The sequence below is a fragment of the Seriola dumerili genome, unplaced genomic scaffold, assembly GCF_002260705.1.
Source record: "Seriola dumerili isolate Sdu_G_001 unplaced genomic scaffold, Sdu_1.0 BDQW01000092.1, whole genome shotgun sequence".
Taxonomy (NCBI): domain Eukaryota; kingdom Metazoa; phylum Chordata; class Actinopteri; order Carangiformes; family Carangidae; genus Seriola; species Seriola dumerili.
Window position 1 is genome coordinate 2005910 of NW_019174347.1, and position 22500 is coordinate 2028409.

Genomic DNA, 22500 nt, shown 5'->3' on the forward strand with positions numbered 1-22500 from the left:
ATTTGCGGTGCAGGGAGCTATGTCCCGATGTTTATGACACTGTATATCTGTCTGGAAAAATGTGTGTGTGTGTGTGTGTGTGTGTGTGTGTGTGTGTGTGTGTGTGTGTGTGTGTGTGTGTGTGTGTGTGTGTGTGTGTGGTGTGTGTGTGTGTGTGTGTCAAGGAGTGAACAGTTTTCTTGGAAGCACAGAGTTTTGACGTTTGTGTATGCGTCTGTGTTTGTGTGTTTGTGGTGTGTGTATGTCTAACTCGGGTTTAAGTGTTAGTGTGTTTATCACTGTTGTGTGTTTTGGAGAAAGTGTTTATGCAGTCAAATTGGTCTTCCCTTCTAAAAACATGTACTCACATGCAGTTGGTTAGGAGGCCTGGCCTTCTGCTCTGTCTGTCTCCTGGGTTTTCATCAGCAAACATCTCTTCTTATCAGCGGACACAGAAAAGCAGTCGTCCTTGTTATCCCTGCTTTCTCTTATTTTGTCCTTGTGTTTATCTCTGATGCTCTTAATTGCCTCAACGTGCCAATGCGCCAGTTCACTCGTCCATATATGCACTCAGTAGGTTACTCTAGTAAATTGAGATTTAAGATTCATGGATCATTTTGCATTTGTAAAGCAGTGAGTGCAGTGCACAAGGCAGCCATGTTACAGAGGGATTTAGGTTGCGTGAAATTTTATCCGGATATCCAGTGATATCACGCCTTCTGCAGCGCCACCAGCAGATCAGAAATATTAGTTATTCCAATGAAGTTCAACTCTGAACTTAAACCAGATGGACATTCATTGTCTTCAGAAAATGTGTCCTAATGATCGTGGTGATCACCTGACGTTTTATCCAGCAACGTCATTATGACCCAAATACCTGCAAAACTAATGACGTTCCCATGAACCATAGCTAACACGCTATGCTAAGACAATAAACATGGTAAACATTATACCTGCTAAACACCAGCATGTTAACATTGTTATTGTGAGGATGTTAGCATGCTAATGTTAACATTTAGCTCAAAGCTCTGCATCACTTAGTGTTGATTTATATATTTCCGAATAGTGAGGGGTGCTGCCCCTCCCCCCCCCCACACATCCATGGTCCAGACATACCTACTTCTTCTGTGGATTATTTTTTTGCAACAGCGAAACCTCATACCAAACACACAGCATCACAGTAGTTTACAGCCTTTCTGTTGGTCTTTGCCATATGTGGATAAATGGCCCCTCTGGCCTGAAAACACAATGTTGTTCACCAAACACCCAAACCAGAGTCAGTTTGCTTTGGGGGGGTTGGGTGAGGGGTGGGGGGTGTGGGGGGGGTTCATTTCTTCATTTCACAGATTCCATGTTGGTTCTTGCTGCTCTGGAAGTGGCTCAGACAAAGTTTTGGAACCACTGAGGTTAAGATAGCTGAGGTATAATTATACGTGCGGTTCTTTGTCAAATAACCAATCTGAGCATTCCTGCACAGTCTCTTTTTTTTTTTTATGGGTCAACCACACACACACACACACATTTATATTCCTTGGAACACTTTGTCACTTTCAGTGCAGGCAGTTTTTTGTTTTTGGCTTCCAGCGCTGGACGCACACTTCAAAGCAAACAAGTGGATCTCAGAGAACAGAGAGAGATAAATATCTGACCAACTGCACATAAAGGATTCAAATGTACAGCATACTATAGTTTATACACAAACAGTAAACACACACACACACACACACACACACACACACACACACACACATATACACTGGCATGTTCTTTTATATCAGAACTCATTTCGGGTGCCATTTTCAAAGCATGCAAGTATTTTGGTGGAATGCAGACACACACACACACACACACACACACACACACACACACACTGACACATTCATACATATCCCCTTGAGTACCCTGTCACTATTGGATGCACACATCAAAGTCTACAATGCCTTTTATGTGTGTGGCGACAGACAGTAATTAACTGGGAACATCCCAGTGGGACCAGTACTGACTGACTCCATCAATCACAGCCAATCTGTTGCAACCACTGGAATGTCTGCAGGGAGCTCGCATGCTAACGCTTTGTTAGCGCAAGAGTGTAGGTTAGGGTGCGTTTGTGTTTGTGCGCAACACTTTTGCACTTTGCAAACAATAAACAATAATTGCATCAGAATAACAATTTTAAAGATGAAATAAGCAGAGCAGTGATCAGAAACCTTATTTAGATAAGAAACAGATAAATTAGGGCACCAGCTATAAACCACAATATTCCTCGTTTGAGTCCACTGAGCACTGTCAAATAAAAAGAACAAAATACCCTGAAATTATTATTTAAAAAGAAACTCATTGTCGTCTTCTAGCTTTAATTTTATCATCAGCAGGCGAGGTGTCTGACCATCCTCGAGTCACCATCAAGGATCAGCAGGGAGTTTTCAAAAATGGTTCCTCCTGACAGCAATGACGCCACACGACACTGACGTAATTCTCACACAAAAAACAAACATGTCGGGAGATCTGTTTCAAAAAACTTTCAATCATTTCAGAGCGAAGCAATTTGCAGATATTAAACTGAAATATGCAAAACCACAATATGATCCTTTAACTGACTGATGAAGAATATATTAAATACAGCTGTATATTTATAGAATGAATCAGATCGGTTCAAACACACATTTACACACACATTTAAATGACAACAGTAGTCAAGTGTGTGTGTGTGTGTGTGTGTGTGTGTGTGTGTGTGTGTGTGTGTGTGTGTGTGTGTGTGTGTGTGTGTGTGTGTGTGTGTGTGNGTGTGTGTGTGTGTGTGTGTGTGTGTGTGTGTGTGTGTGTGTGTTTGACAGAGACATGGGGATATGAAGGGGTTAAGCAGGGAAGTGCTGGAGCCAGAGAGATTGACCCAGACATGACCTGCCTATGAGAACATGGTTTAAGTCCTCACACACACAAACACACATACACACACAGAGCAGCTCATCCTGAAATGATGAAGAGATGGAGGAAGAGATAAAAGAGAGATGGCATGGCTCGTTTTTACTGCTGGAAGTGTAATATAATGTGTAATAATATCCTCCAACTTCCTGTTATTTCACAGCTCGGACACCAACATGAAGCCTGTGCTGCTGATAATTCAATTAACCACATACTCTGCATCTTATGTAATAAACATAACTGGAAATGGTTGGCTGCAGTGAGCTGAAAGCACAGATTAGAATAAACCTGTTGATATTGGAAAATGAAATACATTTATTTTCAAAATAAAACAGATACATTTAGGTATTAAAGTTTCTGCTTTTTAAGGATGTTTGTGCAGCTTGAATCATTTTAAGCCAAACAAACGGATGGAAACTAAAGATGTAAAGAACACATCCGTAATTTTGTGCAACTTGTTTTCTTATCAGGAAATTGCGTGTACTTTAAAATAAAATCTTCACCCAAAGTGCTTCATGCAGCAGCCACTAGTCCAACGGTGCTGCTGCTGAGTCTGACCTCAAACTTACTTTCTGGCGTCGGACCAATCAGATAACAGCTCATCGCCGGTTTAGGAGCACATTGGCCGTGAACAGGCTGAAATGGGGCCCATTCATCATCATCAGCCATTAGTTTGGATTGCGTTTAAGATTGTGATCGTGTGTGTGTGTTTGTGTTTTTTTGTGTGTGTGTGTGTATGTGTGTGTGTATGTGTGTGTGTGTGTGTGTGGGGCGGGGTGGGTGGCTGCGTGAAAACACGACAGTGTGTTTATGGGAGTTTGTGTCAGTGTTAAAGTCATTTCCATAATTCTGTGTTTATGGATGTGAATGATTTGTATATGGGTGTGTGTGTGAAAATCATAGTCATAATTCTGTTTATCTGGGGGAAAGTTTGTTCGTGTGTGTGTGTGTCTGTGTGTGCGTGCAAGTGCAAAACACACGTATAATGTGTTTGTGTTGCAGTGTTTTGGGTTTGTTTGTGCATGTGGATAACAATTTAGTGTTTACATATAGTGTATGTGAGTGTGTGTGTCTTTACGTGTTATTTTGCCTTATTCGAACAGACTGGCTTCAGTTTAGAGTCAGCTCCCTCCTGCCACACACACACACACACACACACACACTCGCTCTCTCTCTTTGATCTCTCTGGGTCTCGTGGATCAGATGATCCATAGAGAAGCAGCAGAGTTGTTTATGAGCTGTGGATGAAAAGCATGTCACTGCAGTTGTTGTGTGTGTGTGTGTGTGTGTGTGTGTGTGTGTGTGTGTGTGTGTGTATGTATGTGTGTGTGTGGGTGGACGTTGCTTTGGTTACGTCTTGGCATCAACATCAGACCTGGTCCCCACAAAATCTCAGAGCTGATGTTGAACCTGTGAGCTGTCGGCTCCACTCTCTCACTCTTTGTCATGGACCTGCCAACAAGACTGAGGACAGTCACCGTGTTGTTCTGCTCCTCTGTCGCCAAACTCAAACTCTCTCTGGGTGCAGGAAGTCCTCTGTGACTCGGACTCTTTCAATCCATCATGGGACAAAAAATTGAAACCGAAAAAGCGGAAAAAGTTAAGTGTACACATCTACAGCTGCTGCGTTGGGTAGAAAACTAGAATAAGTACTGACACAGTGGAAACCTTCATGCAGATTTTATTAACAGAGACTTTTTAAAGTGCCTGTGGAAACTCTTTGTCCATCAAAATGTCAGTGTTAATAAAGAACACAAACAGGTTCCCAGTCTGCAGCTGCTTCCTCTGCTTTTTCTGATATTAATAATCACGCAATATATTAATGAGGGATGTGATCAATATGCTTGATTAGAATCAGTCCAGGTTGCACTGATCTTGCATAAAGTGTGTGTCTGTGTTAGTCTGCAGGGTCAAGGGCAAGTTAGCTTGTTTGCTGTGGCAGTGCTGTTTGGTTAAGATGAGCTGACGGGCTCTGGTGGGATAAAATCTGTCACGCACGCACACACACACACACGCACACACACAGGGTCATGATCAGACTGTCAGTGCTGTAGCTGTTAACGAGCAGATGTCTCTAAAACTCACTGTCACTCTGCCCATAGCGTGATGCCAAGTACACACACACACACTCTGACCCTCCCCCCCTTGTAGGGAGCTGTTATAGTGAAACGATGCTCACTGTCATAGATGAAGCAAGTTTGATAGTGTTTTTATGACACTTCTGTTTGGTAGATATTTTCTTTTATGACTGAATTCTCAACATTTTACTATTTTTGTCTCAGATTAGAAAAGTTGCCACTGACATCACAGATTTTCTGGAAAAAGCCAATCAGGGAAAAGCGAACATTTATCTGCCAGGGACACGCACTTGCATGAATTTAACTGGCCAGCGCAGTGCGTTGCTGGATGACATTGTATTGTGGTTCATTGTGGGTTTTTTAATGCCATTATTTTATCAGTTGAATCAAACGTTCCCTCCAAGGTGGCCAATCCATGTCGTGTCAGAGTGAAAGTGAAGTAATGTGAAGTCTGCTGTAAAACTCTTCTTTGTCTTTCTCCACATCTTTCTCTCTTAGTACATTTACATGCACCATTGTAATTGTGTCACTGTTAAAATCTGTGTTTAATGTAAGTGCATTTTGTGGCACATCTGTCGGTTTTTCCTGATGAAGTCTGAAGTCTTTGCTCACATGCAAAAAGATAAAGATTGGAAACCTGGTTGTGTCGGTACGCGGCCAAGAAATCTGTTTTCTCCGGGAGAAATCCAGCTCGTTAAACCAGGTTCTCTAAGCCCCTCCCCCAGTTATGGACCCTGAAAACCAGCTGTAACCCACGTAGTTAAGTGCTGGTTAACCCACTGCATTTCCTGTCTCCCATCTCTTCTCTGTCACTCTCTCTCTCTCTCTCTCTCTCTCTCTTATCCTTTTTATTAATTCTCCATCTCTGTATCATTTCCTCTGTTATTCTTCCCTCCCTCCTTGAGCACTGAGCGTGGTCTGAGAACTTTTTTACAGCGTACAGAACATAAACCTGTCGTCACGCGGTGTCATTACTTTGTCATCCAGCAGCAGCCACTTTTAAGCATGGAGTCTTTTTTTTTCTCTTCATCTATCTGTTTTCACTTCACTTCACTTCCTTTTCCTCCTTTCCTTCCTCCTTTTTTTTTCTTTCTTACTTTCTTCTCTTTGCTTTCCATCACTTGATCTTTCTCTGAAATGTTCCTCTTCTCTGTTTTTCCCTCACTTGTTTTTTTTTTTTTCCTAGATGTTGATGCTCCCTCTCTCTCACGCACACACTAATATCTCTCTCCTCCTGTTTCTCACGCACACTCCCAAACTGCCCTGCACATGTTAAATTTGGCTCAGTGCAAAGAAGCTGGAGCAGACCTGCTGAGTGCATGTGTTTGATTCAACATGGCGACACAGTAATAGCCTGTTAATCACAACAATTTCACCATTTCTATTTGTTGTTCAGTATCCGTGTGTGTGTGTGTGTGTGTGTGTGTGCGTGTGCTTAGCCTGTTAGCATGTAGCGTTCCTCTTATTTCTCCTTCGCTCTGGTTGTTTCAGTCGCGTGTTTCTGCTCCGTCCGACAGTTTCATACTGTACATATTAAGTGTTTTGGCTTGGCAGCTCTGTACTGGAGCTCTGTGAAGACTTCATGTTTTTATATACTAAACGTCTACACATCATTTAGACGCATCTTCCCAAAATCCAGCCTGACATATTTGTTGTCTTTGGAAACTTTACTGTCTCCATGAGAATTAAAAAAAAAAGTTATAGATGTGAATCAAATTAAACGACTTTGTCAGATCATCTGAAATATCAGGTTTTATTCAGTTTTTTCAATTTCGTCTTTCCTCTTTTTCTCCCCTCAACTTTTCTCTGTTTATTGTTTCTTTCCTTTTGTTTCCTTTTCCTCTTCTTCCTCTTTCTTCACCTCTCACTCCATCAGATTTTATTCCTCCCTTTCTACCTTTTTCCATTTTCATCTCTGCCGTCCACTCCTCCCCCCTCTTCATTCTTTTCTTTCTTTTCTTCTCTCTCTTCCTCTGCTTTCATGTTTCTCCCTCACTTTTCTCTCTCTCTCTCTCTCCACCTTTCCGCCCCCTTTTTCTTTATCCTCTTCTTTATTCTTGTCTTTCTTTTCTTCTGGGAGGTACAGTTCCCTCGCAAGCGTACAGTCGACCACTGTTATTAGACCTGACTTCCCACTATGTGTGTGTGTGTGTGTGTGTGAGTACGGTATCCACGGTAACTACTTAAGTAATCTGCCCTAATGAGGCTCCAGACAGTTTTTAATTAACAAGACAGCAGGTAGTTTTCTCCGTCCTTATATCTCTTTCTCTCTCATCCCTTTTTCCCACAAATCAGAGACAGTGCATCCTCTAGTGTGTGTGTGTGTGTGTGTGTGTGCGTGTGTGTGTGTGTGTGTGTGTGTGTGTGTGTGTGTGTGTGTGTGTGTGTGTGTGTGTGGAAACTCCTGCTGACGTTCCCACCCTGATAGCCAGATGTCCTGCCGACACACACTCGCACCTCCAAGACAAGGAGGAGATTAAAACAGGCCCAGATCATCACATGAACACACCCTCCGTGAGACTGACACAATACACAGGTGACAGTGGACGTTCTCTGAGAGAAGATGAGGTCATCTGGCCTTTCCTGTTTCTCTCTCCCTGTCCATTTATCTCTCCTCCCATTGTTCCCCACACAGATGCCATAAATAACTGCGCACACACACATACGCGACAGAGTCCGCAGAGAGTCGAAACAGCAGGGATGCACGTGAGAGAGAAGCAAAGTGTGAAAGACAGATGGAGAAAAGAGAGGTGATAAGAGAGGGCGAGTCAGTGATGTCACCTCATATAAAACAAGTGAGAGAGAGAGAGAGAGATGTGGAAAGTGTCTGAGGTCATTTCCTCATAACTCACTTCAGGCAGCATCAGTTCTGTCTCACTGCGTCTCACCGGTGTAACTTGTAGCACAAGAGGTCAAATGTCAGCGTGACAGCAGGGGTAGCAGGGGTTCATTGTCAAAAGCTCATGGACACTTCAGCAGGGTTGAGGGGTTAAACCCAGGTCTCCTGATTAATACATAATCTGCGCTGTCTGTACACGGCACAACCCCGTCTCCTGAAAAGTATCTTCATATTCACGACATCATCAATCAGCAAATAGGTTCTGAAGGAAACGTAATGCCGCCCAGATTATGTTTTCTACCCTCATAACGAGGAAATATTTGTTCATTGATAATATCTTCAGGTCGATCTCTGCTAATGCAAAAACGTTCATTGTCATTGGTGTTTTTATTGGGTTTCCTTCATTTTCCGTTCAACCAGCTTAACTGTGATTATTGAAAAAGTCCTGGGTTTGGTTGAATGTAAGTATATAATAAGTATGAGATGGGATGTGACGACTTTTTAAATATTTAACTAAAACCACAATCTTACCCACTTTGTGACTTTTACTGGTCTAAAACTAAGAACAAATGGGAGGCAGGACTTGAGCCATGGTCTCCACTGTCAAACCATGTTTGTACACCCAGATATCCATGGCAACCACCTCTGTAGTATAAAACCATCACAAGTCCTAATTCAGAAAAAAAACTCTTTCAGTTAAACCAGTTGAAACAATATGAACCTATTTTGTTGCAAACATGGATGGATGATAATTATTTACCTATCACAATAAAATATCAAAAGTTTATCAATATCACAGCACATAACAACAAAAAGCTGAAGAACAGGAAAAGATGTGTTTGAAAGTGAGTGAGAAAACACACATGGACACATGCTGTATACAGTGGGACACACACACACACACACACACACACACACTCTGTTTCTCTCCTCTGCTAAGCACCATCTAAATGTAACGCTAGAGTTAGCTCTGCAGGTAGGAAGCCTGGGATAAATATACCACAGCTCCGTCTCTTCAGACTGAGTGTGTTCAGCTTAAGATTTTACTGTAAACGTTTGTTTAACGACATCAAGTCCAAAATGTACAACGATTTATAGTGTGAAATATATTTTCAGTTTAACTTTACTGTTAGATGTGAACACCAAAATCCTGCTCCTTTAAAAAGGATTTCAAAGTAAAAGTTCTTTCTTTTGCCTGAGGTCAGAGGTCAGATTATATTTTGTAACCGCAACCGAATTTTAACTTGTTTTTTCTCTTTTGTGTGTTTTTGAATTTGTACTGAGTCAAAAATAACTTGAAATGTAAATTTATGACTTTATCCAAAACACAGAATGTTATCTGATAAGATGACTGGAGTTTTGTCCTGTTGACTCGTGGTGCCTCAGTAAAAGTCTGACCTTTAACACTTTATTGTTCCTTACAGGAAAAACACTGGAAACAACCATGTTAAACACAATACCTAACACATTACACAGGGTGTGCGTGTACATATGTGTGTGTGCATGTGTGCATGTGTGTGTGTGAGGGCACAGGGTGGAGAGTCTGTTATAGTTTAGCAGATTTATGGCACATGGGATAAAAAAAAAAAAAAAAAAAAGATCTATGTTAGATAAATAAGTTATATGTTCTCTATGTCTCTCTCTCCCTCTCTCTCTCTCTGCAGGGCACACTGCCGTCTTTGTTCCCATTGTGCCAGAGCAAATATACACTCTGTGTTTAGCCAGTACCACAGCACACACACACACACACACACACACACACACATTTCGTAACAAGTTCATTCATTCTCTTTCATTCTTTAAATAATTCTCTGTCTTCATGTGATATTTAACCAACACATATGTACAGTTTGCTCACACACACACACACAGCAACATCCTTTCACACAAGCCCTTAACAAACAATGCTAAACCACCAGCTCATAAATAATCAGCACTGCCAAACCATGCATGTGTGTGTGTGTGTGTGTGTGTGTGTCTGTTTCTGCTACATCAACATGGTATGTAGTTTTGTCCTGGCTGGCAACCAATGGGTACGTCCTATCAGGATTAGCCTGGAATGTACACACTTCCTCTCCAGTCCGTCTCTCTCTCTCTCGCTTCCCCTCTCTCTCTCTCTCTCTCTCTCTCTCTCTCTCTCCTTCACTCTCTGTGGGTTTGTCTTTAGTGAGATGTGTTTGGGATCATCAGCACCATCCATGTACCTGATTAGTGTCGAAGAACACAACTACACAGTCACAGTAACAGAAGACGCATGTTTTCATGGGTTTACCTGCAGGTCTAGTAATCGGGTCACATCAGGTTATATGTTACATATCACCATATATTTTAAATATTACAGCCCTCTTTAAAAAAAATTCTCTCTGGAATCAAATATATGGTCTGAAAGGAAAAGTCACATATGCAGCTCATTAGTATATATTTTTTTTTTGCTGCATTTAAACGCTGAGTTCTAGGATCTAGTTGCACATGTGCACCAGTTTACCGTCTGTTTACTGCACATGTGCATCGATTTATATCAAACAATCAATGTGCAAAACACACACGTTACATCTTTATTTACTTCTTTCCTGCACAGGAGCAGAGTGTAAAAAAAACAAAACTGTACTGTGATTTCTGTCTTCCAAGAATTCAAAACTTCACTGAGTGTTCACTTTAAAGGAGCTATATGTAAGTTTTGCTGTTGCTACATAGTCGGCGTTAGCATTTACAGCTCTTTACTTACTTACTTAAACAAGTACCAGTGTTAGCTCTTGTCTCTATCACGTCTTTTCTTCTACTGAAGTTAGCATGCTAACCAGCTAGCCCCGGCCCGTGTCATCACGTTCACTGCAGCCTCCGGTCTCCCTGAAGTCATAGCGCTGCTCGGAGGATGTATGACAACCTCTTGTCTTGTAAATGCAACAATGGCTGAAGCTCTTGTATAGAGGCAATCACCGCCACTCGCTCCCGACAAGAAACCACGTTCAGCGGCAGAGAAAACTTACAAACAGCCCCTTTAAGTTTCTGTTTTACTTCGTCAGGTACCGAGGAATCAAAACTTTGGGAAGCAGAAGTCACTGCTTTATTTCACACAGTGGACCCATGTACTACACACACACACACAGCAAACGTGACGTTTTCACATTAATCAGCCAAACTATAACCGGCCTGTATTTACTTTGAATTTCTCGAGGGGTTAAACAAATATTAGGAGCCTGAGACCGTTGACATACACAGGTTTGGTGTTTTAGAGGAAACTCTTCTCTTCCTCTGACTGGGGAAGCGACCACAGGGAACATAACCTCTTCCCCTCAGTGTGATGTAGTGTACGTATAGGTTTGTGTGTGCATGTGTTTGAGAGAGAGGCAGAGACTGCTGGGATGATTTCTTCTCGTCTGTAAGCACAGCCTCTCTCCCATGACCACCTCCTCTGCCGGGAGACCTCTCCGTCTTTCTACCTGTCTGTGGTTCTGTGTTTGTGTATTTTTTGCGTGTCCGTCTCTGGGCTTCAGGTCACTACATACCTTTGCACGTCTGCTTTTGTCTGTTTGTGTGTGTGAGGTTATTTTAGTCTTACCACCACTCAGGAAGTCTTTCTTTGACGGCATTCGTGGCGTTGCATTATAAAAAGTAAAGTTTTGTAAAGTTACAGAAATTTGTAGGATGCGGAGGTCAGTGTTTCAAACGCTCTCTGACCATGCAACAAGCACTGCGGTTGAAGCATACAAGCATACTAACACCTTAATACCACTGACATTTAAAAGAGCTATTTGTAATTTTGCTATTGCTACATATCCAGCATTAGCATTAACAGCTGTTTGCTTACCAGTCTTCAGCCGTAGTTGCTTTTACAATACGAGAGGTTATAATACGTCCTCTGAGCAACTACTTCTTCAGGGCAGACTGGACGCCACAGTGACTCGGTATCTGCAAGTGAAAAGACGATCCAACCGGGCCAGGGCTAGCTTGTTAGCATGCTAACTTCAGTAGAAGAAAAGAAGTGAGTCTTCTACACTGAGCAGACTCAGGCAATGGGCCCAGTAGACGTCCTCATCGTCACCTTATTCCCATCTTGACATTGGCCAGAGAATTCAGCAGGTCAGAGATGCCCCCAGACGAGGTCAAGGGGCGGTTAAAGACGGCGTGCCGACCCTCACAAAGCAGAGGAGTGACGAGGTTCATTGATGACCCTGCTGAGTGGCGTATTCTGAAAACCCGTCTGGGACAATCCAACAAGCCGTCTCATCGTCTAGCGAGCACCTGGACCTCCAGATATTTGGAGTCTGGTCGACCCTTTTTCTTCTTTTCTCCTCACACTCCTTTATAGACTCATTCATAGATTTGCCCCTCGTTTAAATGGTACCTTTCCTATTCTACTCAGTACAAAGGCCTATTTAAGTAGCTATTCACACACACACACACACACACAGAGACACCAGGGTCAGAGATAAATGGTGTCATTAAACGGGGGTGGCGAAGACTTCCTGGCCTCTCATACACACAACCCACCGAGCCCCGAGAGTGTGTGTTCATATATTTCACCATGTTGGACTCACTTTGACACACACACATACACACACACACTCAGCACACTGTGTTTGGGTATTCATATATTTTACCATATCTCATACACTCACACACACACACTCACACACACACACACACACTGGTGGCCATCCATCACATCCATGAATGGACCATTTAGAGTCGGTGGTGAGAAACAGACGGACAGAGAGAGAGAGAGAGAGAGAGAGAGAGAGAGAGAGAGAGAGAGAGAGAGGGAAACGGGCAGTGGGAGTGTTTGGTAAAACGACCCGAGCAGAAACCTTTTATGACACACTTAAAGAGACAAAAAGCAGTTTTGAATTAATCAGAAGAAACCAAGTGCTGCACATTTTCTCCTAATCAGAGCTGTAATCATGCCTCTGTGCCGTGTTGATACGCTGGTTATGTATTAGCTTGTAGCATAAACCCCTGTGGCTGTATTGTTCATGTTTAGACAGTTGAACAAAACACTTTAGATTCAATCACTAATGGTTAACACGTCACTCCTCCGCACAGGCGTTACAGTTACATTACCAAGTCCGACTCCATCAATGGAAATTCAACTGAAAATGCACGTCGTGTTTGTAGCAGCGGGGGTCGGTTAACCCGCAGAAACAGGAGCATTTACCGAATGAAAGTGACAGCTAGCAACTTTTATGGTTATTATCGACTGGATTTAGCATCTCAAATGCACCGACGGCGGCATATTGAGATACCCCAGGGGTTCACGGTTCAGTTCATATCACAGTTTTTGGGTCACAGTTTTCGGCTTGGTTCAGCAGCCCACTTGTCGGGGCGTTACCCGTTAATCACGTGTTTGCCTTAACAAAATTCTGGCCAAGAAAATAAGGATCATAAGTGCAGCATCAACCACACACACACACAGGGCTGCAGATCTCTCTCTCTCTGCAAACATCCACAGTGCTTTAGTTGTGGATTCTGCTCTGTCTGAACCTGCATGAGTTGCTCTTCCCTAACTGACCCTCTCCTCCTTCTGCTATCAACGGACACACTGGGACGACGTCTTCTTGAGTGGTTCATCACATTGGAAGTGTTGCAGCAAGCAAAAGCCACACGGGTTGCACACAGTTGCCCTTTTATCCACCATTTTTTTTTACCGTCATTGTCATTTAAATCAGCTTAAATCAGTGTACTCTTTAAAGAAATCTGTGTATTCATTAAGGAAATTCTGAGACACAATGAGACCTAATGTGTTTCCGTTCTTCTCCATAGCTGAGATTAAAGCAGTCGATCGACCGGGCCAGCTTGAACGTGGTTATCTAAACTGGATCGTACGCAGTAACCACAGGGGAGTGTAGCAGTGTAGCAGTGTGTCGCGCGGGTTAGGGGAGGGGGCTTCAGCTTCAAAGCGCACCTCAGTCCTCACAACTTATCCATCTCCATCTGTGAGTGTGATGGCAGTGTAAATACACGGCTCTCTTTACACTGCATTCACGTGTCCGTGCGTGCAGACAGATGTTAACGCACGAATGTGTGATATTTCATCTAGATTCATGTATTCCACACCGAGCACACACATGGTCATTTTTAGCTTCTTATTGATGTTAAACACGCACACACACACACACACACACACACACACACACACACACACACACAGAGTTGTGACGGTCGTTTCAGACTCAGATAGTTCAGTTGTTTAAGATGTGAGGCTCTCAGAGTGCAGGGGCATGATGGGAAGGATGAACGTATATATTTCTCTTTATTATTTCTATTACCCACTTCTGTAGAGGCCTATCAGTGCAGTCAGGAGTTAACAGGGACCATGTGGACATTGTATAAAAATCAGGCACAGTTCCTACATTCCTATTTTAAAGTGTTTATAATTGTGAGATATGTTTAATATGAGAAGACCACCGAGTCACAGTCCTGATGCGTATCTGATCCTGCAGCCTCGTACTGATAATGTAGCCTAACAGTACTGATAGTACTGAGCAGCAGTGAATCACAGTATCTGATTTCAGAAACAGTGTGTTCTGCAGATATAGTTCTGTGTTGTGTTTGCACATCCACACCCAGGGAAAAAAAACCTACTTGTTGTTAGCTGCACCCATGTACCAACTCAGTTTGAGGGACAATCAGGGACCGTCCTCCAGAGTGATCCACGGTGCTGCGTAATTCTTTATTCATGACTTGCATTATGTCTGTGAACGGCAGTTTGTTATTAGCTGTAAAAATCCATGTTAAACACGTCGTCAACATCTTATGAAACAAGGTTTTTGTTTAGAAAGTGCTCATTACTTTCTACCCTGGTGAACTTGTGAGGGGGGCTGAACAAAAAACATAAAAACAACACCTGGCTGCTGCTACACACACACACACACACACACACACACACACACACACACACACACACACACACAGACACACAGATTACAGCCTGTGTGATCACACTGTCAATGAATCCCAGTGTGCTTTTGTTAATTGGAGGACAGAGAGTCACTGACGGGAGTGGCTGCACAGAGCTGCATAGATTTGCCTTTGTGAGCTCGTACCACACACACACACACACACAGACACACACACACACACACACACACACACACACACACACAATAATTGTAATTATATCATGATTAATCATTAGAATCATTACACTATTCTTGTTCAGACTGATATGTACCTGTAGTCATCAGCAGTTTGTCTATAATAAAGCAGATATAAAGGAGTTGATTATTAATGATTAACAAATCAGATTCTCATATGTTCTTATGTAATGGAAGTTTTTAAATAACGTTCCTTTCATCTAATCTATTAATTAACCAGTTCTGAACACTGACTGTGAAAGCTTAGACAGATTTTATTTCCTATTACTTGGTCAGATGTTGTCTGATTTAATTCAGATTATTGTTAAACCTGTAGTAAGATATTTGTGTAAATACAAAACTAAACATTCAAGGCTTTTGTAGAAAGACGTGTTTGTATTCAAGTGTCAAAAAAAAAGAAAGTATTTGTTTGGTGTCGTAATGAATCAGTTTGGCTTCTGTTGAGATCACACAATTTTCCATGATCACATGGAAACAGATACTAATTAAATCCATGACCTCTCCATGAAAATCTCTTATATTTCAGATACACAGTCTCATTCACAGAAACTGAAAGACACACACCCACACACACACACACACACACACACACACACACACACGCACACTGAGCTCGTGGCAGGCTGCTGAACTGATAGAGAACAAACACAGAGTTGTTTGCTTTAGAAAACTGTCACAACCTTCATTCATCTTCACAGCCCACAACACACACACACACACACACACACACACACACACACACACACACACACACGCACACACACATGAACACACACACACACACACACTCTTCATTTTTACCACTGTTCAGACACTGCTTGTTTTCTTTGAGTTTTCGTACAGACAAACATTCACTCACATGCCCCATAATTCTTATTCGGCGCACACACACACACACACACACACGCACACACACACACACACACAAAGACAGCAGTATTCACACACAGTCATAACTCACACATGTGGACACGACTAAGGGCTTTCCTGGCGATGACACACACACTCAGCCACACACTCTGGACGCTGAGTTGTAGTGTGTGTGATAAGTCGTGTTATGAGACTGTGTTATCTGTTGTGTCAACGCTGCCTTTAACACCCCCCCCCCCCCCCCCCGTAAACCTGCACCCCGCAGGAGTCTGCACCAAACTCTGAATGAACTCTCTGAGGCCGATCTACGGCTGAGACGTTAACAACCTTAAATGTTCTGTCAAGTCCCTTCAATGATTCAAACAGACACAACAATAATTACTCGCAGTAGCATTTTCTACACGTGCTAATCTATAATTGGACGAGTGTTTTCTGACACTGCCACTATCCCAGCTGGTGTTTAACTTTTTTAACTCCTGGCTTCTCAGTATATTTACCGTACAATAAGTGATTTTTAAAACGACAGTGTTTATGGAAATAATTGAAATTGAGGTCCTGTGTGTGTTCCAGTCTGTCTCGTCTTTGTTCAGGGTGGGTGGATCCTGTTTTTGCAGCTGTGGCTCGATAATAGACGCAGTTGCTTGTGAGTCAAAATTGAACGTTATTGGTCGGTCTGTCGGCGGGTGTTTGCAAGAAGTTGAAACTTTCTCAGCTCCTGAACGTCACACTGCTGAGTGTGAATCTCAGGTGTGGGTAACTGCATGTGTCTTTATGTCAGTATTTGATTGGCAGGATTTTGGCGTCATGAAGTACCTTCGTTTCTTAGTTATTTAATTCCCTGAATTAAGCCAAAAGACACATTTTTCATCTGCTCGTTGTTTTATTAAAACACAGTTTCTCTCTTGAGTTTGCAGAGAATTTATTGAAGTATATATCAACATTGTAATATATTATGATATACCCTAATACATTTACACACATACTATATGGTGAGGTGTTATTTGGAAGGTATTTGGGCAGTGATACATGATCTTATATTACGATTCTGTACTCTGATAAATTGGGACTTGAAATGAAACAATTACTCGGAGATCGGAGTCTTTTTCATCGAACGACCTGAATGTTAGAACAGTGCACAAGACAGTGGGTCTTAAACATGGCTGCCAAGTGTCTTCTGTGCCCAGAAAGCCCCTGAAACAAGCAAGAATTAAAGCTGGCTGCAGTACAGACCTGACAGAGCTTCAGCAGAGAAGATTAAAAGTGTCGTACAAGAGCTTTTAAAGGATCTGACACCGAGCAGTATTTCATATGACGACTGTTCTGACGTTTATCTTCATTTGACTATAGATTTCCTAAAACTGGCTCCAACCCCCAGATCACATCACATCACACATTACGTACAAAACCGGACTGACATTAAAGCTAAAAGAAAACTGCACTTTGATATATGTGTTAACAAAAGTGATTGTTCAGTTAATATTCATAATCTCTGTAGGAGGAACCGCACGTTGACAGTCAGTGTTTGTTGAGATTTTTCCCACAATTCTACACACTTCCTGTTTCCTGTTTAGCTCCTATCCTTATCTGCAACTATAAATTTAGCGCTCTGGGTGAGTCTGTGTATTTTGGTCAGTTCCTCGCTCGATTAGATTAGCCAAGGTAAGATAAATTAGTGGAATCCAAACAATGAGCTCGCTGTCACACGCAGTGTTTGCGTCGGGGGCCGTCGTTGTTAGCTGAGTGTGTTGTGTAGTTTTTTTTTGTTTTGTTTTGTTTTGCGCTACATGTGTCTGTCAGTGTATTTTTGGTTGTGCGAGGTGCTGTGAAATGATAGGATGCACCACTCTCTGGATGATGATGATGATGAGTATCCTCAGCCACAAAGGGAAGAGGCTGACTGCCAGACACTTCCCTCTGCAATTAGACGACAGCGACCACAACACACACACACACACACACACACACACACACACACACACACAAAATCAGAGCCTACACACCCTGGAGACCTGCTGTAGTTTTTGTATATATATTGTATATAATAGTTTTTGGACAAGGATGCAGAGGAATAAGATATATCAGACTTTGATTCACACATGATACTTGTTGGTCGGATCAGTTCAGAGTTGGTTTTGATTTTCTGAGATTTGCTGACAATAATAAAAACGTTAAATATCAAGTTAGTAATAGAATTAAATTCCTGTCGTCTGCCCTGCAGAAAAGTGTTGCTTCTGTCACTGTGTTTGAAATGTTTTGTAAAATAGTAACATGAACCTTTAAATGAATTACAACTCACCACTGCAAGAAGCGGCGTGTACTCTTCCTTTATTAACACCAGCCCAACTGTGTGTGTGTATGTGTGTGTGTGTGAATTTTCCAGGAGTGTGTTTGCACTTGTTTTCATAGATGCATACCTTGGTACACGTGTGTTTTTTCTGCAGGTGTATGCATGTGTGAATATGACTGTGTGAGCTGTGTTCATTAAGGTAGGTCTGTTTAGTTTGTGCATGGTGTGTGTGCATGTGTGTGTGTGTCTGTCTGTGTGTGTGTGTGTGTGTGTGTGTGTGTGTGTGTGTGTGTGTGTGTGTGTCTAATGCTGACTGCCACCAGAGCTTAGATTTACTGGCGGAAGCACACTGCCAAGAACAGGAGTGGTCAGATTAATCACTTGTCTACATACGTAAGCGTGTGTGTGTGTGTGTGTGTGTGTGTGTGTGTGTGTGTGTGTGTGTGTGTGTATGTGTAATGGATACAAGCTATATTAAAACTATATTAAATTGTCACCTTGTTTTTGGGCTCTTACTCTCAATTTAGGGTAATTTTGCTTTTCCTGTTGTTTTTCCATGAATTATCAACAGTAAAAACTTGATGACAAAGTGACTTTGGCCTGATGGAGCTCATTTAAAACCAGGATATTTACTCTTGCTTGTTTTGCCAGTTTGGTGCTTTGCTTTGTCTTAAACTTTCAGGGTTAATTTGTAAGTTTCCCGCCCCCTGTAATATAAAAGGTGTGTGTACATGCAGCACCTTTCTCTCAGTGAATGGTTTGTCTTAAATCCCTTTGCAAGGTTTCCCATTGAGAAACATGAAAGATGTTCTGTGTTCATGTGTATGGAAGTTCAATTTGCAGACACAAGAAGTTCGACACTGTTCTTTCAAAGAGGCAACTCACAGTGAGACCTCAGAAAGCAGCGGTGGGGGGGGGGGGGGGGGGGGGGGGCAGGGAGCCCACAAAACAGCGGGGGGGGGGGGGGGGGGGGGAGTGGGTGTGGTTGACTGGCTTTGAATTATATTTTGCTGGATCACTAAACACTGACACACAGTCAGATTCCACCCACAGTCACACCTGTGGTAACAGGAAATTTGATGGATTTGCCAAAGATGTGGAGATCGTAAACTCTCGACCTTCTTTCTCTCTCTCTCTCTCTCTCTCTCTCTCTCCCTCTCTCTCTCTCTCTCTCTCTCTCTCTCTCTCTCATCTCAGTCTGTTCCTCTTCTGTTCTTCTGTTTCTCATTTCCTCCCCTGTTTAGTTTCTCTTTCATACAAAGAATGGTGTTAAGACAGGAGAGGTTGTCGGAAATTAAGCTGACATTTCACTTGTGTCTCAAAATTGGTTGTGTTTAATTCAAGTGTTCAATTCAAGGGCAACAGAATAATTAATTAATATGTCAATTACTCATCAGTAATGTTTGAAAATGTTTATTTTAGTTCCGTCATTAGTTGATCACGCTGTATATCATGATTGCCTTCTACTTGTTACTAACATGTACGTCCATTTAAAGTTTGTCCCGGGAAACTTATATCGTGTTGCAGTTTAGTTCCACTGTTGTATTGTTCTTGTATTTGCTTGTATTTTCTGTATTTACGACGTGTTTTCTTTGTGCCGTGTGGTGCAGACACACTGTGCATTGATCTCTCTTGTCCACTATAGTTTTATCTATAAAGGAGCAGATAACTCTCTTGAAATCAGTTTACACCCACAACCACGTTTTTTTTTTTGTTTTGCAATATTTTTGTTCTTTTTTTTTTTTACGTGGAAATAACAACATGAAATTCAGTTTGTTCATGATACAAACTGGACTCTCTCTCTCCCTCTCTCCCCCTCCTCCTCTCCCTCCCTCTCTCCCTCTCTCTCTCCCTCCTCTCCCTCCATCCTGTGTTGGTGTCTGTGTGTCTGACCACACTGACCACAGTTAGTCTTCCTCCTCTAATTTTAAATCACCTCACATCGTCTCTGACTCATTTGTCGTCCACAGTCTCTGAAAACTAAACTAAAAGATCCTCTCTCTCTCTCTCTCTCTCGATGCTTATATGTCAGGTTGATAATAAAGAGTGACCTTTGACCTTTATTAAAGATATTCACCAGTTTTTAACTAACCGATCACGTTAATGTTTTTGTCCCTGCTCGTGTTTACGCCCGGGCTCGGGCTCACAGCGGTGGCCGTGTTGTCGGCTCTTTGGAGCTGTGATTACAGGACTGCAGCAACAATTTACGTACAACTGAGAGTTTACTGGTGTGGGCGAGCGAGCATGATAGAGAGAGGGAGAGGGAGAGAGAGGGAGGGAGGGAGGGAGGAAGGAGGAGGGAACTGAAAATGAAGCGTGAAAGTAAAGAGGGAGTAAAGTCACTGTGTGATTATACAGCAGAGGATGTTTACTACCTGTGTGTGTTTATGTGTTTGTGTAAATGCGTATGTAGCATCCCCCCTCAAAACACTGTCTCCATGGCGATGGGAACGCCACCACAGTGGTACAGTTTCCGTGTGATTGGAAGGAGGAAACGGTCAGCGCTGCAGCAGGAATCTGATTGGCTGAACACTTAGACTTAAAGTTTGACCTTTTTGATATTTAATATTGTTGATTTTATTTTCCTGCTAAAAACGGAAAGAAAATCTCCTCCATCTTTTCATGGAGAAGCAGTGTGGTGTTAGTGCAGCTCAACGAAAATGATAGATTAATGAGGGAGGCTTTTTCCTTCTAGTGTGTGTGTGTGTGTGTGTGTGTGTGTGTGTGTCTGTAAGGTCATTAAAATAACTGAGTAATTCTGAAATTATATTGAGCATCACTTGAAGTCTATGTGGAATTAATTTGTTGTGTTTGTGTGTTTGTGAAAGAGCTCCATGTGTTTCCAGGCACAACTTTTCCACCGGTTAATTCAGCGGAATAAAGTGTGTTTGCAGTAAATTTGTGTGTGTGAGTGAGTGTGTGAGTGTGTTGTGTGGTGTACCAATGATGGGTAAATCTGTTGGACATAAACCTGGCAGCCTTAGAGCCACTCACACACATGCACACAGACACTCAGTGTGAGGGCTCAGTGCACACTTAGCTCTCACATTCTGACACGATGTGGTTACAGTGCCCATCTGTCATATGCTGGGAACATTTGTGATGTTTTATTACTCTATTTACCAATGAAAACATGCCCGAAAATATTAAATTAAAATGCAATTGAACCACGAAACGTCAATTTCTAAAATCTGTGTGAAGTTTTGAGACAGACTCATTAACGAAGTTGATTTTCCAGCTCCAGTTTTTGCTCTGACGGACCAAATGTTTCAAATGTTTGATTGAAATCTTGGTAATGATTTAATTTTCATGTCCGTGATTTCAGAATATCAATCTAATATCTTCCCAAAACTTCCCTGTAAAGAATGACTTTTTTAAAATATTAATAATAGATAAATAACTTATGTTTAATCAATAGGTTTTCAATTAATTCTTATATCTAGTGTAACACAGACAGTCTTCTGGTGCACATCAGGTGAACAAGTGTTTGACAGGTAAACATACAAATCAATTAATGTGACAAATACGGTTTCCAATAATAAATGGCTTCTAAATGAATGTTTACTCTGGTTTAAATTAGTTTTTTCTTTCATGGAAATTCATGTTGTTCCATTAATTAATAACAAACTCTAGGAAACTTATTTTCTTTGTGGAAATTATGGACCTGTAAAATAAAGCATTTTCAATTCTCATCTTAATCAGAATCACTTCTAATAGTAATAATATTGACATGCAACTAGTGATTATTTTAATTATTGATTGATCAGTCATTTATTTTTTCTTTTAATCAAATCATCTAGTCTGTAAATGTAGTGATAAATCTCCATCAATTCCCTATTCCCTATAATTGAGAAATGAATTATAAATAATCCATCAATCATCAAAATTTTGTTTGATTTTTTAAAATATATTATTGATTTATTATCTATTATCTCGGTAGTTGAGACGCCATATTGGTTTAACAGGACGTTTGTTTCACTACAGTGAGAATAAAGTAGAAAAACCAGAGAAAGAATGAAATCTAAAATAGAAGAGAGAGATTTTTTATTATATACATGTTGGTGGAGAGAGAGAGAGGAGGATGTATAGATTCCCCCAAGTATAAAGTCTCTTTTGTTTTCACTGGGGGGGGGGGCAGAAATATTCCTTCATGGTTTCCTCTCTTACTGCTTTTTCTTTTCCGTCGGAGATGTGGTGAGGTGAAATGTATCTTTGGCAGAGGTGGTGAAGAGGAGGAGGAGGAGAAGGAGGAGGAAGGACGGGGGCTGACCACAGTGCAGCTAACTCACACACACACACACACACACACACTCACACACACACACAGCGAGAGGGAAGCTGAGCAGGTGTCAGCTCAGGGAGAAACAATGAGAGAAAGAAAGCGGGGGAGAAATGGAAAAAGGGAGGAGACGAGACACAATGGTGAAAAAG

The 22500-nt window shown here is 41.8% G+C and overlaps 1 protein-coding gene across 1 annotated transcript in view; it reads left to right on the forward strand.

Moving 5' to 3' along the window:
• Positions 1 to 22500, forward strand: part of bbs9 (Bardet-Biedl syndrome 9) — a 166897-nt gene that overhangs the window by 131197 nt on the left and 13200 nt on the right. The window lies entirely within an intron of this gene.